Here is a 10,147-nt window from a genome sequence, read left to right on the forward strand (position 1 = left end):
GAAGCTTGCGTGACTGCAAGGATTCATACTCTTAGGTTTTTTTGGTAAAGTCACGTAGGTAAAAAAATAAAAAAATAAAAAAAATAGAAATAAAATAATATTTTTCAAATGTTTTATTTCATTTTTATTTTTTTACGTACGTGATTTTACCGAAAAAAACCCTAAGAGTATGAATCCTTGCAGTCACGAAAGCTTCATATTTTTAGGCTCGTCACGCATCAAATGTGGGCTATAAACACCGGGCCCTACACAACCAAAATGTCAACCCGCTAACGTATGAACACAAAGTGCGGATGAGACCACTCGAACCAATGCTTCCCAGGTCATTAATCATCGGGGAGGGTAAGAAAGAGCCATTTTGGTACAAGGCTGTGTGTGTGTGAGAAGATTTGAATTAGGGAGCGGCGGCGCTGTGGTTAGCGCGCTGGCTCGATTCCAGACCACGGTCAACACCGGTGACGATTATTTGAACCGGTCCCTGGCCTCCCCTAGGTCGACTCAGCATTAAATGAGTATCTGGTGCTGGCCACCCACCCCGTCGTGTACCATTCCAGCCTTTCAGAGGTGCTCGCTAACAGCCCTTGCCGGCAAAAGTTTGCTGACGGTAACGCGAATACGCGCCAAATGTAAAGATCCCCCGTGTAGCCTTTAGCAGACCAGACTGTTGGGGCAAAGATCTGGCACGGCGCATGAGTTAGGGGGTAGGCGACCCGCACTACGCCCGGCCGCCTCTGTAACCCTGCAGTGCGTTTACACAGCGCACTCATTTGAGGCCGAGTCGACCTAGAGTGTAGGAGGCCCATGACCGGTTAAAAGCTAATGGCTGCCGGAATTGAACTCGGGGGCGGAGGGCCGAGTGCGCTAACCGCTGTGCCACCGCTCCCCCGATGCGAACACGTGCACGCCGCTGCTCACGCGCACACATCGGAGGGGGGGGGGCTGGGGGGGGCGGGTGCGACTCGTGTCCCGTGGGAATGCTGGGAAATATTTCCTCGCTTCGCAAATTTCTCGGACAATGCCCCGCATTGATGGTTAATCAATCACAGTCGCACGGAGCAGATTCGCAAGGTCATAGCAAACCTGACTGAAAATAATCCAGGAGTGGGGTCTGTTTATCGTTTACTCTTTTTTTTTGGGGTTGTATCCCGTGTGGTTGTTGTATGCCTCTAACCCCTCCAGCCCCCCCCGTAGCCATGCCGTGATCGTCACGTTTGCGAAGGCGTCGCGTGGCAAGTCCTCGCTTAACGCGGTAGACGCGTTCCCGTGAGGTTGCCGCTGAAATAATGCAAGTTCATCTTCTTGGTTCTTTCGGTAAAGTCACGTAGAAGGAAAAAAAAAGTAATAAAAAGAAAGCAATAAATGTTGTATTCTTTTATTATTTTCCTTCTACGTCACTTTACCGAAAGAACCAAGATGATTCCCTGCAGTCACGAAAGCTTTAAATCGAAATATAATGTAAGTTGATCAAGTTTGCCGAGTTAACGATGGTGCACTGACTACGCGCACGAAAATAACCGAGGCTATGCCGACGCGTGACTGTTTCATTCCGGGTATCGTCTCGTATCGATCAGCCGCGCTGCTCAAGAAAGTAGTTGGTCATTGTCCGTTCAGAAACCGCGTTATAGCGGGCGGTGTTCTGCGTTGGAGATTGAGAGCCGTCAAGCGCTCTGAACGCACGTTGTTGATTTATAAGCGTGAAGGTAAAAACCCGCAGGACCCGGATAAAAAAAATCCACGCGACCACGGGGAGAGAGAGAGACATGCAAACTCCAAATATACATCCATAATAGAGTTTTTTTGGGGGGTTAGATCGCGTAAATATCTAAACGTGTCGTTAAACCCGCCACCACCCAACACAGCCAACCGGTAAGGTTTGTCACGTAAACAGAACGTGCCAATTACGTGATAACCGACCAGTCGGTTTCCCACCCCTACGACCTTCATGTTTCCACCAATTGTGCTGCGGGTGAAAAGGAACACGGCCAAACAGGAAAAAGTAGAACATGTGCTCCACTCCATTCATCAAGAGTGCAAAATAACATCGAGAAAAAATACACTAACATCAGTAATTCTCAATTCAACAGACATGCACTCACACGTCCACAGTCACTTCCTATAACTCGCTGCACTGGATAGAATTCAACTCAATGCAATTCAATGTGGTTGATGATCCCATACCCACCCACTGATTAACTCGCTCACTGGCAAGTCCGTCAGCTCCTTGTGTCTCTTGTATCGCTACTGCTTAACATGGTTACTGTGCCCGTGGCAATTTTCTCCTTTGAATCTTGAACCCGTGGCGAGGACTCGGTCTCGACCAGACACTCACTGTGTCGTCTCACGCTGTTGTGTTCAGCCAGCACCACACTGCAGCTCACAACCACACACTCACTCACTCACCCACACACACACTCCACTAACTCACTCACCCACCGAACCAATCACTCACCCACACACTCACTCAGCCTCTCACTCACTCACCCACCCACACACTCCACACACTCACTCAGCCTCTCACTCACTCACTCAGCCTCTCACTCACTCACCCACACACTCCACTCACTCACTCACCGAACCACTCACTCACCCACACACTCACTCAGCCTCTCACTCACTCACTCACCCACACACTCACTCAACCTCTCACTCACTCACTAACCCACACACTCACTCAGCCTCTCACTCACTCACCCACACACTCACTCAGCCTCTCACTCACTCACTCACCCACACACTCAGCCTCTCACTCACTCACTAACCCACACACTCACTCAGCCTCTCACTCACTCACTCACCCACACACTCACTCAGCCTCTCACTCACTCACTAACCCACACACTCACTCAGCCTCTCACTCACTCACTAACCCACACACTCACTCAGCCTCTCACTCACTCACTCACCCACACACTCACTCAACCTCTCACTCACTCACTAACCCACACACTCACTCAGCCTCTCAATCACTCACCCACACACTCACTCAGCCTCTCACTCACTCACCCACACACTCACTCAGCCTCTCACTCACTCACTAACCCACACACTCACTCAGCCTTTCACTCACTCACACACTCACTCAGCCTCTCACTCACTCACTCACTCACACACTCACTCAGCCTCTCACTCACTCACCCACACACTCCACTCACTCACTCACTCACCCACCGACCTACTCACTCACCCACACACTCCACTCACTCACTCAGCCTCTCACTCACTCACCCACACACTCCACTCACTCACCAACCTACTCACCCACCCACCCACCCACTCGCTCACTCGCTCACCAACTTACTCACTCACTCACCGACTCACCCACCCACCCACTCGCTCACTCGCTCACCAACTTACTCACTCACTCACCAACTTACTCACTCACCAATTTAGCATACCGCAGGACGACATATTTTTCTCTTTGCTTCTTCCATCGCTGCTGCTCCACTTTGGAATCCCCTCCCATCATCGTCTCTGTAACTTTGCTCAGTTCAACACACACGTTACACTCTTTTACCTGCGTAAAAAAATTACATTGTAGTGTTTGTTGACAGCCGCTTGAAGTTCTTGGGCCTTTTGGGCCCAGCGCCCGTAAATGTTATATTTACATAAAAAAAAAAATTGAATACATTTTACTGCTGCTGTTGCTTTATTACAAGCTGAGCAAAACGACGCGAATTCTATCTCTCTGTTGAAGCCCTCTCTCCTCGTGGTGGCGATCAGATCTCGACATTGGCATCGAGCTCTCGGTCTGGATCGTTGCCATCGCGCGCCAGACGAGTTATTAAGAGGCGTCTGTGTTCGTCCAGAGGGTAACAAGGAACATATCGGGAGGGGAAAGTCGGACGAGGAGACGCGCTGCTGCTCACAGCGACGCTCACGGGAGTGACAATTCCTCAAGTTTCGATTTAAAGCTTTCGTGACTGCAGGGATTCATCTTCTTGGTTCTTTCGGTAAAGTCACGTAGAATGGAAATAATAAAATAATAAAAATAAAACATAATAAAATAATTCTCACGACGTTTCGGCCACAACGCAAGCAGCCGTCCTCAGGTGGAGAACATGTCTGTCGGGGAGACAGCGTCTTCACCTGAGGACGGCTGCTTGCGTTGTGGCCGAAACGTCGTGAGAATTATTTTATTATGTTTTATTTTATTATTTTATTATTTCCATTCTACGTGACTTTACCGAAAGAACCAAGAAGATGAATTCCTCAAGTTTCAATCAAAGGAATGGAAGGCGTCTCCGTAAACGTGTGGTCCGTGCGCTGCCGGTTCATTATGCAATTCGCACAGACGAAACACGAATCACACGAACACCACAACCTCAACGAATGCTAAATCAACGTGGGGTTTGTCGCGTTATCGTTTCGCACGATACGACATCACTTTCTCTCACGATATGACGATCATTGCAATATCAGTGTCATATAATTCTAGATTTGAAGTTTTCGTGACTGCAAGGATCCATACTCTTTAGTTTTTTCGGTAAAGTCACGTAAGTGAAAACAAAATAAAATAAAACAACTAAATTGTTTGATTTTTATTTTATTTTGTTTTAACATAAGTATCATGTAACTTTGCAATTCGGGCATTCCTTCCTAATTTCCTTTCTATCATAATTGTTTTTTTACCCTTTTATCTGGCAACAAAACTGACACCTTTTTTTACAAGGAGTCATGTTTGCATAGACCACAATACCTGCAATCGTGATGCAAACAAAAAAACATAACTCTGATAATGTGCACTGTCCTTGAAGTTGATTGGTCCACACCCGAGACAGCTTCCTTAGAGCCTAGTCTCACATGGGTTGGACCAGATGACGCCAAAAGGCGCACAACTCAAAGACAATGCACCATCAGAGTATGAGAGCCCGGGGTAAGCATTTACACCATTGGAACCTCATTTGCCAGTCGAAAAATATGATAATTGTTTTTTTTACCCTTTAATCTGGCAACAAAACTGACACCTTTAAAAAAAATTCCTTTCTATCGTTCCTCGTTCCGACGTATTGACCGCGTGGGATGGACGACCCCATAGGCCGTGGGCATCACACAGAAGAGGCCCTTGGTCCAAGTCACATCGCCACTGCTCCCGACATCTTCTGGGTCAGCCTCGGTCTTGCTGCTCCGGCAGCGAGGCACGAATGGGCCGACTCCGTTACTCCACGTTGCCTGCCGTTCATTGCACTGTTGTTTACACGATGAGACATTTCCTTTACCAAGTGGCAAAATATAGTAATAGGTTTTTACCCTTTCAACTGGTACAAAAACTGACACCTTTATACAAGGCATCATGTTTGCAATAACCACAACACAAGCAGTCAAAATGCAAACAAAAAGAAACAACTCAATACACTTTTTCTGGCATAAGGTATTCCAACGGGTTTAAGATGATTTTGGGGTACTGATTCCAAATCTGGCATCAGTTGTTGTCTATCACACCAGGTTTTTGAGATATTAAATATTGCATTTTCAATAAAAATTGCAGAAGAAAAATATTAAATAAATGTGGATATCTACATAAAATTATATTATAAACACACTATCCTAAAAATACAGCATCATATTTTAACAATAATGCAGTCACTGACTCGCAACAACTTGCAATCATAAGTGACAGAGTTAATTTCGGGTAAAATCAATGAAAATGGGGTATGCCGATAGCATAAAAATGAGATGTGATAGAGCAAATCTGAGATCAGATTTGGAATCAGCACCCTAAAATTAGTCTAAAACAGCTGCAAAAGTCCAGGCCAGAAATTTTTTTTGTTGACCAGTGTAATGATATGCACTGTCCTTGAAGTTGATTGGTCCACACCGAGACAGCTTTCTGGCATCATCTGGTCCAACACCAATGGAGACTAGGCTCTGAGAAAAGCTGTCTCGGGTGTGGACCAATCAACTTCAAGGACAGTGCATATCATTATCATCATCAGAGTTGTTTCTTTTTGTTTGCATTTTGACTGCTTGTGTTGTGGTTATTGCAAACATGATGCCTTGTATAAAGGTGTCAGTTGTTGTACCAGTTGAAAGTGTAAAAACCTATCACTATGCATTGTTGTTGTTGTGGCCGTGCCTGAACTTTGCAATGCGAAGATGAAGACAAAGTTGAATACGTTTCAGAATCAGTTTATTTAAACTGGAGGAATCCGATGAGTTCTAAAGGTCATTTTTCATTGCAACGTAAAGCCTGCGTCGTTCGCCCCCCCCCCCCAGCATTGCGACTTTACACGAAACAACGTCGTCAAACGCAGTGCATGCCGCCAGTCACGCAAACACAACGCAATCGACGATGAAACAACTGCAACTATTATAATGACGTTACAACCGCAATGAATGTCTCCAGAGAGTGATACAAAAAAATGTTGCCAAACACCAATTTAAAGGACGGAAAGTACCACTTTAGACAAATTATTGTGTTTGTTGTCGGCGGTCAGTCACCGCCTAGTCGCTCTTCTATCGCTGCTACTACTGCTACTACTGCTACCACTGCTGCTATTGCTACCACTGCTACTACTGCTACCACTGCTACTACTGATGCTACTGCTGCCACTGCTACCACTGCTACTACTGCTGATACTGCTACTGCTACCACTGCTACCCCTGCTACTACTGCTACCACTGCTACTACTGATGCTACTGCTACCACTGCTACCACTGCTACTACTGCTGATACTGCTACTGCTACCACTGCTACCCCTGCTACTACTGCTACCACTGCTACTACTGCTACCACTGCTACCACTGCTACTACTGCTACTACTGCTGATACTTCTACCACTACTACCACTGCTACCACTGTGACTGTCGTCTTAGCTACCACCACCACAGTGTTTACAGTTTGATATATATACAATGCTAATTCACATATATTTTGCTATACAATGATTCTTGATTTGAAGCGTTCGTGACTGCAGGAATCCATACTCTTTGCTTCTTTCGGTAAAGTTACGTAGGTAGAAAATAAAAGTGATTTAATTTATTTAATTTAATTTTATACCTACGTTACTTTACCGAAAGAACCAAAGAGTATACAATGATTGTTTACATATCATTTCATAACGACGTATGCGCATCACATATGCACATGTTTCTATATACATGTAGCTACACAAAGGTTACTACATCTACATCATTGTATTGCGATACATACAATCAAGGTATAACGACACAGCAACTTGGCAAAAAAACGGACGACACCGCGATTATCGTGGACCTCATATCGCGCGATATCGTACGGGCAGAGAGAGAGAGAGACCGCCCCGTTCGCGTCATCGTCGTCGTCATCATCACACGTGACCGAGACAGCACGAGGTGTCCATCGAGCAGCACGTGACTTCTCGTCGTCGCAACCAGTTGATTGAACAGTCGATTTTTAAATAGTTTTTTCATTATGATTCTAGTTAAAACAATGCTACGCGAGTCTTTTGTTCGCATCAACAATGGAGCTGTTTCATTGCCAACATCAGCGGTGAGCGGTGACAGACAAAGTGTCATTTCCCTGGCTCGTGTTGAGACACTTTGAGGAGGCACCGTAGCTCGTGTCTCCCGTTTATAGCCCCCGCAGAGCCAGCGGTGGGAAATTCGACATTCCTATGGCAGGGGCGACCCACGGTAAAAACTTGGAACGTTGGTGCCGACGTCGGCTCAACGTTGGCGTGTCTACCGCGGAGTTTCTCTTCCATCAGACGGACGATGCTGATTTCCCCACAAGGCTTGGCCCCTCTTTTCTCTCCGCCTGATGAAGACCGCTTGTGTCACGATGGAAACTGTCGTGGGTTTTTTTTGCTTTTATTTTATTTTAAATTTTAATTAAAATTAACTATTTTTATTTTCTATCTACGTGACTTTACCGAAAGAACCAAGAATTTCAAAATGGCCCCTATTTTATCAACCCCAAGGTCAACCTCTCCCCACCACCCACGAACGGGGGTTGAACTCATGACCCTTCCGACTGCGAGCCACTGACTCGCGCGTTGCGCCAACCCCGGCCGGCTCGTAACGGACCCAGAAGGCAATGACGTCACTCAATCTCGCGCTGTCAGTGACCCTGCGGTGATAGTCACGTGATTTCGACTGCAGCATGGGGTCGGCCTACACTCCCGACGAGGTGGATAAAATCGGTACCGTACCATGTTGTGGCCAGGGGTGGGATGGGGGTGGGGGTGTGGTGAGGAAGGTTCACTCAGACCATCTTCTCACCAGGGTCGATAAAACAGGTACCGCTATGTGGGGAAGTCAACAGTTCGCGTACGATGAATGAGGCTCAATTCCGCCGTAGAAATGAGGAATGTCCACCACTGCTTCCAGCGATCAATCACTTGGACTCTCGCTTGGTCGATGTTTTTGATTCAATTCCCACGATGGTGACAAGACGAATCGCCCGATCGGTCACGCGGTCATCCGACGGTCAACCGCGGCGATGCGAACTCACGACCCCCCCGTCTCGAGTGGCCGGGCGCAGACAGCCCCGTGGCATCCAAACAAGAGATACCACGTGGTCCTAGCTTTGTCCTCACGGTCGCCAAGTCACGAGTTATCGGGCGAACTCCAGATCACCCTGGGTGGGCCCGAAGCTATGCAAGCGTGAAGCCTGGTTAGTGCTTCAACGGGAGACTACCAGGGCTGGCGTTGGGCATGGGGATACGAGGCGTGGCCAGGGGTTGGCACAGAGCTCTAGACAGTGGGGCCAGCAGAGGAGAATGAACGACCATCCACGCACTTATCCAGACTCAAGCCTGCTTGGCTTCTGAGATCTGATGGAGTTTGGGTGCATTCTGGGTGATTTAGTCAAAGGCACCAATAACTTAGCCAAAGCTTTCGCCTGGGTCGTGGCGGCTATGCACGTGGCCTGTATCCAGAACTGCGGAGGCAGCGAGGGTTTGTGGATCAAACACACACACCACACAGATGTTGTGAAACTCTCTTGCCATGAGTCATATCCTGGCTCCCGAGGTAAATGCAGCACAACGAATGTGGACTCCACCTGTTCGATCTTCACGGGGATAGAGCGTTGCCCGCTAGCACACGTCAGTTTTTCTCCACGTGCTCCGATTTTCCTGCCCCACACGCTTAGACACTCATTGGTTGGCCGATAACACCTTGATGTATCTAGGGGATAGCAGATCTTGGGCAATCGTTGGTAGCGTCGGATCTTCACCGCGTGGCTGCTGCTGCTGCTCCTTCCTGTTCGTCTGTGGTTCCTCCTCCTCCTTGTGCCTTTGAGTCGTCCTCTCTCGCTCTCGCTCTCTCACCGTTATAATTTAAAGTTATTACTATTGTTATTAAAACGGGACAACTGTCATGCTTGATAAATTATGGTACCTTGTTATATCGTCTGTAAAGTGCATAAAATGTAAAACAAAATCATTCATCCAACAATTACCAATAAATTACCACCGCCAATTAATTTATCCGACAAGCGATCGCCCCACTTGTGGTCCAGTGCACATGACAGTAAGACGATTATCTAAAAAAAAACACTTATTTTTTTAAAAGTCCAGATATAATGTCACACCACGCAGAACACAAGTACACTACATCATCATCATCACCAGCAGCAGCCGTGGTCAATCCACTGCTGGATGAAGGCTCCCCGTCCCCACCTGCTCCTTGAAGACAAACAAAAACGAAAATATTTTCTCACGGCCAAAAACATCTCCTCTCGCCCGACCGCCAGCATCCGTCGCCAAGTGATGGCCACCGCACCTCAAAGCGGAGCGGTGGCCCGGCACGCGAAGCGCTCCATCTCCCCACGGGGCGTACCCCCCCTCCACACAGAGGTACCCCGCGGGTGGAATGTGATGATTTTGTATCATCATCATCAACATCATTATGTGGTACTTGGAACAAATCAGAACCAAAACTAACTAACATCGTTTCGCAGACGGCAATTGCCGTCGTGGTCCAAAGGCAAATAAAAATCCCCGGCTTCAGAATTTCAAACGGAAATATAACAAACTTGTACCGATATAGGGGGGCCGTGGTGGTGAGATGTTGACTACCTCGCTTGGTATGCGGGACGTCGTCGGTTCGATCCCGACGCCTGTATAGAGTTCACGTGTTCTCCCTGTGGCCGCGTAGATTGTTCTCCGGGTTTTCCCCTCCACATTTAGAATCAACGCGCGTTTAGAGTTATTTGGCTGCTTTA

This window comes from Lampetra fluviatilis, chromosome 52, assembly GCF_964198595.1.
Source record: "Lampetra fluviatilis chromosome 52, kcLamFluv1.1, whole genome shotgun sequence".
Taxonomy (NCBI): Eukaryota; Metazoa; Chordata; class Hyperoartia; order Petromyzontiformes; family Petromyzontidae; genus Lampetra; species Lampetra fluviatilis.